Raw genomic sequence first — 18,301 nt, 5'->3', positions numbered from 1 at the left:
GTCGAATTGCCGTCTTGTCTTATTTTAAATGTACTTTTATCGATATCCATGTGGCGTTTCGAATTTTTAATCGATCTTATCAATCGTCCTACGTATGTCAACCGTCAAAATCACAAAGTGACGCGTATTTTTATTTTTGCTATTAGTTTTGTGTTTTTACTATTTTTATTTTATTTTCAATCACGCCACCATTCGATGGACGGTTTGTGATCGCGACATTGCACTCGAATCTACCGGCATAATCTTGACGTATATTTTTCCGGACAACGCAAGAGAAGAGAAGAGAGAGAGAGAGAGAGAGAGAAAGAGAGGAGAGAGATTCGGTGGATGGCAAGCGTCCGACACGGCGATATTCGGTGGAGGCCATTTTTAAAAATTAAACGTCCCACTTTATCGTTACGCGCAGCAATTAATAATAACGGGTGCGATCGAGTGAGAGGGCGAGCGAGCGGGTGCGTATCTTTCATAACCTTTCCGGGGTATAAATCTGCGAAATTCTGGAATTATCAGGCGGCGGGGCATGAAAGGCTATTTCCGTCGCGCGGAATCGCGGGCAATATTTTACCGCCCGGGATTGGGGTTGAACGCGGGACACATCGACGTTTGATATTTTTATGCAGTGGCGCCACCGCGGCGAGATTTACGAGGCAGATATGCGATCACAAAATGTCCGACACTAAATCAAACATGTTGCATCGGAAAACATCCGAAATTATTATTGGAACTTTTATTGGATCGACGGGAATGAAATAAACGTGTGACGTAACTTTATATTCCACCCCTTCCCTATCTCGCCCGCCCATTCTCTATCCTTTTATTTTGCGTGTACGTGCGTTTTTTGTTTCTCTCGTGATATAAAAAGCTAATTGTTTTTATTTATTTGCTGTTTTTTATTAATCTTTTACAGCGCCCGATGGATTGATTTCCTCTCTTCTACCCTATATCACGTTTGATTTTTGATCACTGAGCGATGTCTTTCTTAAAAACAAAAAAAGAAATACGCGCGATGCTAAAGCTCTTCTAGAATTAAACTATCAACAAGAAGTAACAATAATACTTTCGGTTGCAGAAATATTTTTTGCAATAAAGAAGTTAATTAAGAGATGTTTCTATACGCACAAATTAATATTGGTGTAATTTACTTTTACATTTCGCGCATAGCAAAATTACGCCCCCAACGCACGTGGGTCTTTCAATGACAAATGATGCCGAGATATTGTCGGAAAAAAAAACAATTGCCTAATTAAAAATAATGTTAATTAGCGATTTAACGAAAGAACGACCGCGCATTCCCACACAAGATCGCTTCAGTTAGCTGTTATTAATCGCGCTAATCGATTTAATATTCGCTGATAATGCAGCGTCGGCGCTGAAATGCAGTGCCGTGTCTATCTTTTATTGATGTGGTCAGCACTGGCGCCAACGTTTGGCGCCTGTAATGAAGAGATGCCCCTTTAACTGAATTTTAAACGATCGCATTGTTAGCGTTGCCATTATCTGCCACTGCGCGAAAACGCCGTGATATCTTTCGTTTGTGAAATATGTGGCACATACCGACTCTTGAATTAAAAATCGTAATACGAAAAATGTTTATTTTTTTTATTTTTTTTATTTTTATCTTCTTGGAAAGAGAAAATAAGAATGCATCGATATCATATTCACGATCACTTTTAAATTCGCGACATATAAATGAAAGTAGTCATTTCTCGTTGTTGGGGAAATTCTCTGGAATGAGGTGATATATATCGCGGTTATTGTCCATTAGGAGAACCCAAGGTGGCCATCCACGCCACGAACTTATTTTACGACATCTCTTTCGTATCTTTTTGCGCCGTCAATTCACTCGCACATTTCTCTGTCTTTCTCTCTCTCTCATTCTCTCTCTCTCTCTTTTTTCCTCTCTCTTTTACCACTCATTCTTATCCCCTTTTGCGCTTCTTTTATTTCTGCCATTACATTACTTCCTGTATCTTTTTTCTTACGTCATTACAAGTGTGCAAAATGTGCGTGCGCCATGTCTTGTTCTATATCTTATGGCAATTTCAAAAACATACTTAACGTAAATCTCGCCCCGAATTGAACAAATACAAATAGGCGAATAAGACTAATATCATTATTATATGTATTTTTATATTTACATATCCGTGTGCAACTTATGTGTATGTGTATATATTTTATCTTTACATATCATTATAAAAAGATAATGTCTATCTGTTTGTCTCGTCTTTTGCAAGTTTGAATAGATCTCGACGACTAATGTTCCTTATTAAAAGTTTCTCTCGCTGCACCTTAAGATGCGTCTTATACTCACGGAATATCTCACACACACATATATACACACACACAATCCATTGACACGAATCGTAATCGTGAAAAATATATCGCTCTGAAGGGTCGCATAAATCCCACGCGATAACTCCTCTCAAAAAGGGAGGGAAGAGAGGGAGAGAGAGGAAGAGAGAAAGAGAAAGGGGCAAAGAGAAGAAGAGAGAGAGAGAGAGAGAGAGAGAGAGAGATCTGTAAGAGACGACTGCTGAGAGAGGGCTGCTTAATTGGCATGATAGATAGAGGGTGAGAGAGAAGTTGTCGCTTAGTAACATTACGTCGCGATGAAAGTGATTTTCAACCCTCCTCTCATGCTACTACCGCTGTTTCCATCGTTGTTTCTGCGCCGCCCGCTGTTCCGCGTATTGGCGAAACGTTTCAGAGTAGATTGCACAGACGCTCGATTCCTTATATCATTAAGGAAGAATAGCTCTAAAGCTCACATTGCGTATTAGCACGTTATATGCGGAAACAATTCTCAGACGAAAAAAAGTCTAATACGAAAATTGTGAGATTTGATTACGAAATATGGTTTTTTAAATTAAACGATTAAAATTTATCAATCACAGACATTTCGCGTGTTTAAATAAACAGCAATAGGATAAAGATGTTTTACTAAATGGAATTTTTACAATGACATTATAACTATAAACTTGTAACAATAAGATTTTCTTATTCACTGCGGAAATATAAAACACGCAATGCACACAGGAATAACTTAATTAATTATTAATTTCGGATATAACAACGTGCTAGATGTGTATACTAAATATATATATATATATATATTTATTTATCTTCTCTACTCTTGAAACATCTCTTCATCCCTTCTTTCTATACATCATCCAACGACTCATCCGCTGACTTGTTATTAAATTAATCCTTCGTTTAGTCAAATTGATGCATCGATATCACACAGCGCTCATAACTCACGACACCCTCTCTCGCTCTCGAGGTGCACGCGCGCGGTTCTACCACTCTCTCGCGAGGGGTTGCGCCCCGCCGATCCCCATTTGCGCTGCGCGTTGCACACACGGACTCCACTATTTATTAATATCGTTACTTAACATTTCAACCGCTCGTGCATCATGCAATGACGTCATTAAGATAAATGTGATCTGCTGGCGGCCGCCTGGCGTCTCCACTTGATTGTTGTTCATTGTAATTAAATAATTCAAGAGAATCGTCTATTGCATTCTTATTTTACATATTAAACGCTGTTTCATGTCACACATTAAAAAAAAAAAATAATACAATACGTAGCGATTAATAAAATATATACAGAAATGTGTGTATGCAATTTAAACAATTTCTCAGATATTATGAACAAATTATTGTAACTTATAAAAACGTTGTCGAAACAATCACTTTAATACACACTAACAATTTAAAAAATAATTCTATCCTTGAATTTCTCTCTGTTCTCTTTAAATTTTACACACAAGTGCATCTACAACAATTGTGAAAGTAAAAACCATTTCTACTTTAAGGTGGGAAAATAGTGCACCGGTAGTTCAAATGGCATCGAAAAAAAGCACGAGGAAACGAAAAAGAAGCGAAGAAATGAAGAGAGAGAGAGAGAGAGAGGGAGAGAGAGAGAAAGAGAGAAGGTTTAGACAATAGAATGGCCAAGCGGAATCGAGTATGGAGAGCGAAGAGAGCAGTGAGGCAGAACGGGCCATAAACAAGTGCTTACCGCAATCTAATGCGTCTGTAATTGCTCGAGCACCGGTATCTCCCCCAACGGTCCCACTTGCTCCCGCGATTTAATTACTATGTAAATGTCGCATTCCCTAACCTGTCCGTTTTCCTGCTTCTGCTCTCTCTCCCTTCCCTCTTGCCCGGAATCCCGGTGTCCTCTACTGTCGTCCTCCGCCCGCTGTCGCCCGATGTCCTTAATTACTTTATATGTTATTATAGCCCACCAACTACTACACCGACCCGTGCTCACTCCATTCGGGATCCGAGGCAGGAATTTCACTCTATTTCGTTTAGCCATATTGCCGCCGGGTTAAAGCAAACTGCCTTGTGAGATATATTCCGTTAGCTGATTATCTTGGAGTAAATTGCTTATCTACAAAGGTTTTTACTTTGTAAAAATTACATGGATCTCCGTCTCTCCAAAACTCTTTGTCTTTTGTCTACAACTCAAAAACAATGAGGAAAAAAAAAATAATTCAACTCTCCTCTCTTTCTTTCTCTTTTTTTTTTTGAAACAAATTTGAATTATCAAATCTTCAAGAAAATAAAAGAAAATACCACCAACACACACGATGAATAATATTAGTGTTTTAAAAACCTGTGCACAAACGAAACATATTACGTTTGAATGAAAAACAATTGTATTCTCTTTCGATTTCTCTTTGTTTCACAATCTCGTTCTGTCGTTTCTGTGTGTCTCTTACTCGGACTTTTAACAGTATAAATGGTTTTGCTGTCCACAGGCTTCCGATAATGTGGCGGCCGAGAGGGTCGTGGAAGGACGGCTTTGGTCAGTTTGTCAGCCACCGATGTACCTAAGAGGGTCCTTTTCCTCCTATGTCGATTTGTCTTCTACCGCAATGGATAAACTTCACGCAATCTGCTATCGGTATTTCTCACAGAATGCAGGCGCAATCTGACGCCGGCGTGTACGCGCAATTGGATTTTTTAAACTTAGTAAACTTAACAAAATTGATTTCGGAAAGTAACGTTGGGGATTGTGCAATTGAATTGATATGCAGTCGAGGTCGCATACATCTTCAGCCAATCGATTAATGTGATTGGCTGAATTGACATTTTCACGAAAACGGTTGTTACCAAATCGGATTAACGTTACTGTGCAAACGTACTCTCCGTGTGACTTTGATAGATTATCTTTCGTATATGTGTTATGTGAAAAATCAGGAATTCCTTAGGAGAAGGCAAATCGAGATGGCTCAGAGAACGGCGAGCTTATAAATAGAAATTAATATAAATTTTTTTCAAGCGAGCACTTTTTTGCACGAAAGAAATTCAGAAAAGTGTCTCGAATTTGTTTTCAAATGTGCATGCACGGTAGAGCGATTTTCATCTATAACGCGTTCTCTTTGTGAAACACATATGACTTGTACTAAACGGAACGAACATCCAGACAATCGTACGGTACTCAACGGAGAAAGATTGAAATTATGGAATGTCCCCGCTCGGGGACATTGTTTTCCGGCAAGCTTGGACTGCTTTTACTAGACATTTCTTGGTGATTAAAAGGAGTGTCGCGTAAGGGCAACTAGCCAAGTGTACTCCGGCCAAAAGAGTCCTTCCGCTTTTTTTTATTTTATCAGAGATTCCGATCGTATTCCAACTTAGTTGGAATCAAGTCTCGAATTTTAATGCGGATTTTATTTTATTGCAAATAATAAAATACGCGTGCGCGAAATACAAACATAAATAGACAATTTTCAAAATCTTTTATTAACTTTTCTCAATTCTTTAACTAACTTAACGTGTTTCATCCACGTGTTTTATATATCCAGCAGTATCTCAGCAAAAATCGAGATCGAATATCTCTCGCAGTAACTGCAACAGTTCTCTTCAACAACAACATCTCTGAAATTACGGTCTTTACGGACAACGACTGAAGACTATCACGAGATTGTTTAAAGCGAGATTCGGAAAAGCGTCCCCCAAACAGAACTAAAATAAATTCAACCGACAATCATTGCAAATCGATCGTTCACTATAAGCTTTGATAAGCGATCGCGCAATAAGTGAAGGATTTTCCTATCTTTCTCGGTTCGATACGTGAGAAAAAGTAAAAGTGCGCATTAGTCGACCAACTTGCCGTTTTCCTTTGAGTCGAGATGAAGCGATCGCGCGCGATTTAACTGTCAATAATGCCTCCCCTCTCGCTCTTCCCACTACGCAGTTCGTTCTTCTCGCCGAGCGACACACAAAATCCCGGGTTTTACTTTGAATACCGCATTGATTAACTTATCTAATCTAATTTAAATACGCAAACGCGAGGGGGCCGAACAGAGAGAAGAAAGAGAACGAGAGAGAGAGGAGACAACGCCTACGTTCTTACACTCGGTTTCAAACAGAGAGAAAAAAAAAATGAAAAACGTAGGTTAAAGAAGCGCCGCTAAAGAAGGGAATGAGAGAACGAGACATCGGTGGTAGTGACGACGCCGTTTGCGTCGACGGCGATAGGAGAGAAAAGGGGAGACGAACAGTGAAAACATTAAGAACGTCGGAAAGTGTTCCCTCTCAGAGACAGCGAGAGAGGAATGAGAAAAAGAGCTTGAGGGGTGGCATTTGGAGAAGGTATGTAGTTGGTCTCTCAAAGATAGAGAGACGGTGACTAAGGGATAAAGAGAGGGAAAGAGGAATAAAGGCAAAGAGAGAGAGGCGAGAAGGACAAAAGAGAGGAAAGAGCGAAGGAGAAACAAGGGAAAAGAAGGTAGGCGGTGTGTAGCAGTCTCCGCTTACGAGAGAATGAGAACAAGAGTGGTGGGAACAAGAGACGAGGCGATTCCAGCGATGGGCGGTTCGTTGTGTGTGTGTGTGTGTGTGTGTGTGCAGAGGATAGGTAGATAGGTTAATACAGAGAGAGAAGTGGAGAAAGAGAGAAGAGAGGGTGTGTGTAGCGGATGTGGCGGGTAAGGCGAGCTGGGGCATACAAACCGCCGTGTAACGCACCAAATTGAGTGCTGAATCCCAGATTAAATCGGCGAGAGCGAAACAAGGGGGATATTGAGGGAGATGTGTAGGTGGGAGGTAGGGTTTCTGGCAAGGGAAGCGAGAGAAGCGAAACCGGGGCGAAGATGGGGAAAATCCGCACCCGCGCTAGTCTAAGTCCGTCCCAACGCGCGAGTATTCTCCTCCCTCTCTTCCTTCCCTCTCTTCCTCCCTCTCTCTTTTTCTTTCTCTCTCTCTCTCTCTCTCTTTCTCTCTCTTGTCGGGGGGTGCAACTTGTAGATGTCACTAATTCTCCGATAGATCTCTGCCTACCCCGTGCCTCCATTGCCGTCTGTCACGACGACGGGAAGACAAGAGGAAGGGGTGTGCTTCTTGCCTAAGTGGGTGCATTTTACAGTTTCTCTGAGTCGGTACTGCAATGGTACGCACGATGAATCGCACGATGACAGGACGTTAGTGAGAAATAGTCTACTATGTGTCTCAGCCCCCAAGAAACCCCAAGCGCTACATGGATAATTAAATTTTCATTTATTTTCTGTCATATATTTTTCTTTTTCTTATTAATCCACTTTTTCGAATTGTTATTTGACGTTAAGATATTTTCAATCAGACAAAACCATATGGTGTAGATATACATATAGATTTATTATATGTAAATAAAAGATCGTTGGATAAAAGTTTCTCTGTGATGAAGTTAAAACGCTGTATGTATGTACACTAACGAGCATAAATCGCGGAAAGATTAGAGAGAATGCGGAGATAAGAAAATGACTGTTCAATAGGATAAGAATATAGCCTGTGAACGATCATTCTCCTTTTTTTGCGCTCCTCTCAATCTTTTCGCGATTCATTGCTCGTCACTATACTACCCAATTACTATTTTTTACTATCCAGTTACTATTGCTATGACTGCTAAAACGAAAAAAAAAAAAAAAAAAAAAAAAACGAGATCTACATTAACGCCATGTTGCGCGCGTATTTTACGATAGCGCATATATCGAAATAGGAAGAGTTTTAAATAAGTTTCAGCCAGCATTACCGTGTTGAACAGCCGCAGTTCTAAAGTTTCTTGCTAAAAAAAAAAGCCGATTGATGCCTTCCATTATAAACTTTAAGGCATGAATTTTCATTTAATTTCGTCGCGCGAGCTACGAGTTTCGATTTCCGATTTGAAACTTTGCAACACGCTATATATATACATATATATATATATATACATACATATATATGTGTGTGTGTGTATATATATATATACACATATATATGTATATATATATATATATACATATATATAATTACTGCACACTACGACATTCTATAGACATGGTAGCAAAAGTTTCAATCCTCTCTCTATCTCTCGTTATCTCGGAATTTTAATTTATAAAAATAAAACAAAAATTTACACAAAAAATGAAGAATAAGCAGATAAATTTGCAAAAATGTTTTAGGTTTCAATATTTATTTTTATTTTTGATTGTGTAACCATATGTATATACAATATCTCTCACTATACTTTATTTACAATTTTAGACTCGACATTGTCAGGATAAACGCTAATAGAACTTTCTAAATGCATTCAAAAAGAACGACTGTGCTACTATGCTACACAGTACATCGTAGCGAGTGACTTTGCAATGGGATGAGAGAAGGGAGGAAAGGTAGAGGACGCATAATGGCTGGAGATCAAGAACTATAATAGACCGAAGCGGCAATACGTGGCCAGAACGCATAGCAGCGACTGACTTCAAACTGACTGACTGCTTATTTGTATTATAGCATTATATAGAGAGCAACCCTATATCCGAAGGGAGGTAGGACCCCTCGGCTTTGGGCCCCGCGCGATGCCGAAAGTCAGATCGAAAGTCACGAACCTACGAGAGGGACTGAGACGCCCATGCAGTTGACCTGCGCCGCCGCCTAATTTGATGCTTTTTGGCTATTCTGTTGGCTTGAGATGCGTTTCTATACCGCGTGTCGTGACTGAAAAAGCGCGTTCCGGAGTCGTTTGTTCGGAGTCTCAAGAAAGGCAGGATGTGGAGTGGAGAAAGGAAACGAGGTAGTAGAGATTCCCCCTTTCTTGCTCCTTCTCGCTAGTAAAGCAATGTTCTCTTTGCTCTCTTTTAATCAGTCGTAAGACTCGACTTGATCTTCCAACATAAATTTGTCATGATGAACCTGCCGACTTTGTTTCAGACTGCATGTCCGTAAAAAGAGAAGAGAGAGAGAGAGAAAATAAAAATTAGAATAAAATTATGTATAAAAATATATAACAAAATAAAATATCTCTTACTGCAACTTTCAAAATATTTGAAAAACATTTTATGTAAAAAACAATCCAGCTGTTTGTCAGGAAAAAAGAACGTTACGACTGACGAAATTAATATATGTGAAAGAGGATCTAGAACATCTTGTACGGGATAAAATCGTGCAAGCTGAGGTGTGGGCTACGAGAAGGACGGCGCGACTGGCTGGGAAATCGACATGATCGAGCTTCCGCTAATGCGGAGAGATTAGTTGCATCTGTTAGCCGTGCAATGACACCCGCTCGCGGGAGGAATCCGAGATCTTTACGTATAGACGGGGGCTCCCGATACAGAATAATGATGTCGGTTTTCTACGCGGCCACCGCACCGCATCGCACCGCGGCCATCCATCACCGACTGGTTATTATTTAAGCCGCAACGTGACGTCATAAATACGTCGTTAGGCGCCCGAGTCGTTGCATCCGGGAACAATGTTGCTCGCGTTGACATTGATGCATTAGGGCCCTGTCTCTATTCCGCGCAGCGCGCTTCGTCGCTGCATCCGTCGAGAGCATGCCCGTTGAAGAATTAAGGAATTAATAAACTCGGATAAATAAAATAATAAACGTCGCGCGATGAGTCCACGTTTTGGTACGCTAGTCAATGACTTATCAATGACCGATTGTTTGCTCATAATGGCCCAAGATGTAAATACGCACCGGCTCGATAAAAAAAAATGTAAAAAGAGAATATCATATGGTACAATACACACGTACGTTTTATTAAATAAAAATTTTAATTGTGTAGAATTATATTATTTTCATTTTTTTTCATTTATCTTAATAATAATATACGCAACATACACGAATTAAATTTGTGCAAAAAAAAAAAACGATTTTATTGAGGATGATTCTGTCGAAATGACTGTCCCGCGGTATCTTTGTAAGAACTCCGCGAGATACAGCAACATGAGAGAGAGAGAGAGAGAGAGAGAGAGAGAGAAGATCAGGGAGGAAAATTCACATGTTCTCCCCGCCATGTCGAAAGGGATTCTACGGCGGCTGCGAGATTTGCTACTGGGTGGGTAGATAGCGATCGTACAGCTCGATTTAACGGCGTGAATTTTGTTTTTAAGTGGCGCATCCTATTCTCTACCCCCCGGTGCCGGTAGATAATGCTCGGTAATAACAGTAAAACATGGCGATATGATATGTCAAATCTCTATCAGATAACCCCGCCAACAATTACTTTATCTATCTAATTGTACTACTAGTAATAACTGATTTATAAATATGTATATGTGCTTGTGAAGCGACGTATCGAAGCTTATTTTTGGTCACAACGGAACCTACATTTTTTAGAACAAGTCAAATATCTTTACAGCGCAGTCGCGTTAACTTCGTATTTGCGCTATGTATTTTTCAATGACATATATGTTACTTGTTATAATTAATTGTAATATAATGTTAGTTTTACATCTCTTGGATCTTAAATAAAGAAGTAACCATTTGTGCTTGACGTTCAACTACTACTACATCCCAATCATATGCCAGTAGTGTATTCGTGACAAGAATTTCTCTCGGATCAAAGGTAGGTTCTCCCCGCTATACCATATTCCACGGCAGTGTCCTGTTAAACCATTTCATTGACCAAATTTAACGCTAATACTGTCCAAATACGACAGCCGCTTTTGTTGAGGGGCTCTGAAAGGATCCGGTGCCCCCGAACGAGGGGGGGATACAGCTGCTGCTCCCAGTGTTGGTAAGGGCCGACAAACAGGCTTAAGTCAGTGTCCTTTCCTTTTCTGATCTATCAGTCATCGTGAGTACACGCAGAGAAAACGTTCGAACGCGTTATATAGATCTGGGGTATCTGTGACCGGCCGGTGGTGACACGCACGTTGCTGCGGATGTCACTTTTTACATCTAACATCGACGCAGCGTCAACCTAGAGCTAGAGGTGCGAATACGGGAAACGGTTTGCATCAAAGTTAAAAGAATAAGCTGAACCACGCTAAGAACTTTCCGAACAACGCGATGAAAATTTTCGCATTCGGGATACAAGGCGTGATTTTTTATACTATAAAAGAAACAACTTTTTCTCTTATCAACATTTTGTCCGACAAGTTCTCTTTGCAAGAGAAAAAGTTAAAGTTAACGAATGAGCGCTCTTGTCTATATGGCGTTCAGGGCCGGCGCGCGCTTTTCGCTTGCTTGTACCCTCGATCTTGTATATTTGATCTTTTCCCCGTATTGTTCCCCTTAAAATATGATAAAAGTTAATAAACCAAATAATTGCTTTTATTCTTTAAATGAATAATAAAATTATCTATGATATTTTATAATTCTCAAAGTTTAGATAAAAAAAAGTGTATAAATACTATTTTAAAAAAAACTTTAATTTATCTAGAATCTATTTTACATACACACGCGCATATAATATTATGTTTGTGTACACGTCTACGAACAAATCAATATCAACAAATGGCACACATTGTACTTAAAATTCAGTAGTAATTAGCTGTGTAACAATTTATATGTTAATTGTGTACATTAGTTGTTTGTAACCGTCGAAGTAAATACAAATAGTTGATATAAACGTAAATAGTTTAAATCGTAACTACATTAACTTTGTCAGAGTAAAACTAATTATGCGTGATTATGCAAGAGAATATGGAAGATATGTGTGTGTAAAATTTACGCAAAGAAAATTGTAATTTTTTTTTAGAGCTTTATGTTTGTGTAAACAATTCCCATATCATAAACTTATCTCGTATAACGTTATTGTTTTTGCAGTTAATATGCAAAGTAAAATAATCGATGAAAATTAATTTTGCAGTTGATGACGCTTCGTTCTTTGATGAAACAAAACCGCGATACCAACTGTCTCAATTCAAATTTCATTGAAATATTATTCAGAGTGAATCGCTCCCGCTACAATACACTTTTAAGAGGAGGATGTACGGTAGTTAAAGATTTCTGCAAAGGATATATACCGCATTCACAGCATAAGCCTCGGCGCGAATATTATCGCAAAATGATGAAGCGTCACTAATAGATGTTTTAGTATTCCTGAAGACACATTGATTTCGCTGATTCACACAGTCGTCCCGTCGCATTAAGGTCCACCAACGTCATCTCCGTTCTCCTTCTTTTTCCTCTCTATCTTCGCGCTTTCTGTTCGTCACCATAATCGTCATAATCGGCCACTGCTGGACCAGCATTTATAAATGTCGACGCAACAATATGACGAAATATAAAACTACTTGTCGCAAGAGAGAGAAAGAGAGAGAGAAAAGAAAAGAGAAGAGAGAAAGAAATATTTCGGCTTCCCCGAGCTATCGTATCCTTCACCTAATCCTTTCAAGTTGAAAGCGCTACCCAAACTATAAGTCGAGGATAGCTTCTTTCTTGGTCACGCCGTTATGTTAGATGCAGTAACTGTTCTAGCTAGGACGTGCTTTGTACGCGTATAAAATATGAGCTTTTTATTCCACTTCCATCTCAAAATATAGTTTATTTTTTAAATCTTAAACTGATATATATATATATATATATATTAGGTCTACCGGAAAGTTCTGTCCGTTTTTGGAATAAAACAAAATACAAATTTTTCTTACCGTCAATAAACTTTATTAAATAATATAATTGCCATTATTATTAATGATTTCTTGCCAGCGTAAAGGCAATTTGTATATCCCATTTTTGAAAAATTAAGAAAAATTTGTATTTTGTTTTATTCCAAAAACGGACAGAACTTTCCGGTAGACCTAATATATATATATATATATTTCCTAACTAGTGCATACACTTTGAGTGGATCATTGCGGTTCAAATTATATTCGTCATATTTCGTGCCAGCCGGCTCAAATATGGAATTTCCTGAAGGCGAACCCGTCTTTTCATTTTCCAATTAGCGCGACCATCTCATGTTCAACAATATGTATCTATTCTTGCTCTCTAGTACCACATGTATTTATTAAGTGCTGTCTTATTATGTGCCGTTTACGCAAGAATAAATTATATACGACAGCTTGAAAGTTATAAAATGTAATCAAACGGGTTTTTTAAATATTAATAGAACGTTTTTTAAATATAAGTGCCTCGATGGCCTAACGGGGAAGACGATGGCACGGAAAGCCGGAGATTCCAGGTTCGACTCCTGGCCGAGGAGTTTTTTTCGCAATATTTTAAAATTAGTTAGGGGGGTATCCGGGGTTTTNCATATGTGAGATGCAAATCNAGCATCCCGTATGAATTTAAGAATTGAGATTTCAATTCAAAAAAAAAAAAAAAAAACACTTGTAAAAATTTACAAGTAGAATTCGTTACATGTATGTATATATATGTACACGCACAGTTTCCGCACTAACATCCTGCGAATGGCTCGTATGGCCGTATATATTTCTTGTTGACAATTTCAACGAGCCTTAAGTCTTAATTGATTATGAATAGAACGTACTCGATGAAGTGAGTTTTACGATACGTTAAATTATAATACACGACACACGATTGATATAACGTCAGGATGAAAATAAAACAATATATTGGCCATATGTAGACGCGCGACTGCAAAGGCGATTTTTCGCGCTGCGCGAGAATGATGTGCTAAAAGCTCGTATTATTACAATAGAAAGAAATAAGGGAATAACTGTCATGATACGGATTATCCACGGACGAGCGATCGACTCTGTACGCCTAATATAATGCAATCATCGGCGTGTGACGAGTCGCAAACGCACAATAGTGTTCCGGGGCCCGGTGTCCGCGCGCGAAATAACTTCTTCACTGTCACAGTTACCTCTCATTTATGTGTGAGCTCTCTCTTCACCTGCTCTTCGCTTCGTTGCGTCATTAATAAGAACCGATGTTCCGTAAAATTAGGTCACACTACCGAAACCGCCCCTCGAGATATCGGGTGAGAGACCGCTTCCCTCGACGCTCCATTTACCACCGTTGTTGTCCTGTACTCATGGAAGGAAGTGCCTCCTTTCAAATTATAGATATACGTATAAATATTGCTTTACGCGTCTCTTTTTCTTTCTCTCTTTAAAACGTTTTAATTCCTCAATTGTGTTTTCTCTAGAGAACGTATGAAATTTTTCCTCACCAATTCTCACGTGTACGTGAGAATATAAAGTGAAAAAAATCAAATGACACATTTCTCAAACAGAAAAATTGCAAATTGATCGCGAAAAAAAAAATCACGTTTGGCGACGTCTCTTCGGCCGTCTCTCTTTTTTCTGAAACACTCGTTTTTTTCAAGTTCAACGAAAATGTATTATCAGATTGAGGGAGACACCGTAGAAAGTTTTTCGTGCTCTTCGTGAGTTCTTCCTTCGCGACAGCGAAACGACGTTGTCAACTTTCGATGCGTCACGGATTTAAATCTATACAGCGTGATCATGCGACGCGCGATCGTGCCACGAATACGAATTAGCTATTGACGACGAACACAGAAGCGTTCTGTATGTTAGTTCTTGGCGTATGGATCAAGATTTTTAGTACTTAGATTATTTTGATGTTTTGCGAGAATGACTGTTACTTGGTCTCTCTACTTAAAGACGGTTTTCCAATAGATAGAAAAGAACTTTTTTCTACATAGTTGGTTAATCCATTGTTATATGTTAGCCATAAAATCTTCTGCAGATGCGACCCTGTGTTAGTTAATACCTGATTACTGGACGAAAGATTAACGGTTTTTACTGTTAGTATCAGTTAATCACTACGATAAAACTTAACACGTATCGAAGCATGTAATTTGCGCGACTTTATGTGAGACACTTTAGTCTCCGTATAATAATTCCACCCTAAACCGAAGAGATAACCGATAAACAGAGGAAGAGAGAGAGACAGAAAGAGAGAGAGAGAGAGAAAGAGAGAGAAAGAGAGAGAGAGAGAGAGAAGTTTACTAAGGGGATTTAGGGAAGAGGCAATCATTGATGGGGAGGAATAAGGGGTGGGACTACAAGAATACAAGTAGCCGAATTTGTATAATGACTTTTCCTAAAGGGAGAGAAAACTGAATAATAGGCGTAGTTTTAAACGACAAAATTTACGCGCGTTAAACATGTTTTGAATTTCTTTATACGAAGTGTCAAAAATATTTACTACTGATGTACCAGGCAACAATATCTTAATAAAATTTGTTTTTCAATTTTAAAAAGAGAGATTTAGAAAAAAATAACATCTGATTATAAGTAAAGATAAATGTTTGTCGCGCTAAAAGAGTGAATTTCTTTCGTGTTTTATAGAAGTTTTGAAGTATGTTCAAAGTATGTTCTGAAGAGACGGAAAAAGCAACGTGATGATAAGAATTCTTCTTCCGTCCCTTCACGACATTGCTTTTCTCCATGAAAGACTGATCCCCTTCGGGGTCAAATAAAATAGATTTAAATCTCGTTCGGTCTTCAGATCTAGAGAATACTTAGATCGCTTTTCCGCTGGTCTTTTTTATCCATTTTATATTTTCGCCCTTTGTCAAGTATAAAAAACGACGCGATAATTAAATTGAAGCTTCGTAGAAAATATATATTTTGAATATAAAATAACACGTAAAAATTTTTTTACAAAAAAATATATTGTCGTTAATTAAGTCGTATTTTATGTTGTGCCAGTCACGCTTTTATGAAACGTATTTAAAACGTTTCTTTTCGAAATAAATAGCGATAGAAAGTGAAAGAGAGAGAAAGAAAGAGAAAGAGAGAGAGAGAAAGAGAGAGAGAGAGAGAGAGAGAGAGATGTATATAATATTAGAGAGGTAATGCGGTTGGGGTGATTAAAATACAGAGTAAAGAATATATTGGCAATTTTGCGCTGCTTTGCCGACTATTATTGCATCATGCTGTTTTAATAATATCCATTATTGTTTCATTATTAATAATACGCACGTATTTGAACGTGGTAATGATGATATCCCGTAAGCTTATTTCGGGCCTTCATTATAATCGAGCTGCATTAGCATAATTACTCTTAACGATCGATCTTGTTGCGTTTAATGATGCAGATATTGTGCCTGCATGTACAATGCCAGTCAAAATATTACATCTCTATACGAGAGAATTCTCGCATGTTTTTTAAATAAATGTTCTCCCCTTTCCTCTATGTTTGATCGAAAATCCTTTCGATGTATTATTTTACGACACTCTGTACATACACGCACACATATGTTATATCTTGTATTTGTAAAACTTCTAAATGTAATAAAACCAAGAAAAAATATACATTTCAAAAATAAAAGCAATAAAAAGTGAAATTTCTCTCCCTCTCTCTCTCAAAAAATTTGCTTTAAGTTTAAAAATGTTTAATTCACACGAGCGGAGAGAAATTTGCGAGAGATTTGTTTAACGATTAAACGATCGGTACGTCGAAGAAAGAAATTATATGCGCTCTGCGCGCTTTCTCGGGAGAAGAAAGGTAAGGAAGGAAAAGGGGGTTGAGTACATCCCGCCTACGCGGCGCTTAATGACTCGGAGCGTGAAGTGCAGTCGGCCGCCGTAAATTATCCGTTCGGTCGAAGGCGAGTCTAAAACGCGGATCCAATAGACGAGCGGGAGTGAGCGACGAAGCGCAGCCGACATTACATTGGTCGGTTGCCAGAGAGCCGGGAGAGAGCCGGCAAGTTCATCCCGACATTAGTTACGTCAGCCGCGCTCCGCGGCACGGGGCGACGCGACGATGGTTCATCGGGATGAGGTAACCGACGTCTCGTTGACATGTGCATCGGCATACGTATAGCGGAACAGGCCAAATGGACCATTGGCAGCAAATAACTCGATTTGCTCTGTCTACTTGACTGAAAGACTAAAGAGTGGTGATAGCTGTGGTAGTGTTGGTGGTAGTGGTGGTGGTGGTGGTGGTGGTGCTAGTGGTGGTGGTGGTAGTAGTGGTGGTAGTGGTGGTAGCAGTAGTAGTAGTAGCAGTAGCATTGACGGTGGATAGGAGTTGCGCGGGACAGGAAGGATAGGGCGATGAGACAGAAACAGTAAAAGATGGGTAAGTAGAGAGGAAGGAACGCGGCGAAAGGAAGGAAGCGTGTTATCGAGACAGTAGAGTGCCACTGTAGTTGTGCAGAGATGCCCGAGCACACTAGAAAACCAGTCTGAGATCCAAGAGACTCAGTCAGCCAAACGAGCCATCTGACCAGCCAGCCAGCCAGCCAGCCAGCCAGCCAGCCAGCCAGTTCGTACCGACGAACGTATGTACGAGCAAGCGGGCGAGCGAACTAGCAAGTTCTTGTTTTATTCAGTCGGGATCATAAATTACGAATTTAAACACACAATGAAAGACGCTTAACAAGAAGCTAACGCGAGATTGAGAGGCCCCGCCCGGAACACTTCTCCTTCCGGTGGAACGCCACCAGTTGGACCAATCCGGTTGTGGTACCGCCCCCGAGTACTTAGCCAACCTACGAACGGTACGCCAATCCACTTGCGTCGAGGGTCGAGCTGCCTCTCCCTCTGATGCGCGGGTTCCGGAACGCGCGAGGGCAAGGACGCGAAAGCACGGGAGAGACTCGATCTCCCGGCGGAGAGTAGCGCGCGTCCCGATGCACCCTGGTTGCACACCACTTGGCGACACGGCTAGTCACTCGGCGGACAACTTTCTAGTTGTGCGCGTTCTGATATCGTCTGAATGCGCTTTGCTTGAAACAGATCGCGACGCACATCATACCTCATGTCATTGCGCAGAATATCGATGATTGCCTACGGTGTGCGGTGACTATTTTTCTAATCATCGAACGAGTGTCACTTGTCATACGGTGCGTTCACTGGGAATCGTAGAAATCGAAAAGTGATATTGACCAACCCAAACGAGAGAACTTGAAGAGTGCGCGTTTGTGTCAGGTGAGTGTCAGACGAGTCTTGTGTCGTTCGTTAGTTGAACATCATTGTTTGAGCAAAAACTCACAGTGCAAACCTATCTGTATATCCTCGTGACACATCATCGTTGTGAGACCGGCTCCTTTTGCCGGAAATACACGCGTCAGGAGACTCGCGGCTCCAAGCCGCATCCAGGACCAGTTAAGCACCGGCTAAGATTTTTCGTTCCCTACCGAACTATGCGTGGTGCGAA

This window comes from Pseudomyrmex gracilis, unplaced genomic scaffold, assembly GCF_002006095.1.
Source record: "Pseudomyrmex gracilis isolate BER0280 unplaced genomic scaffold, ASM200609v1 scaffold_69, whole genome shotgun sequence".
Lineage (NCBI taxonomy): Eukaryota > Metazoa > Arthropoda > Insecta > Hymenoptera > Formicidae > Pseudomyrmex > Pseudomyrmex gracilis.
This window is presented reverse-complemented; position numbering follows the sequence as displayed.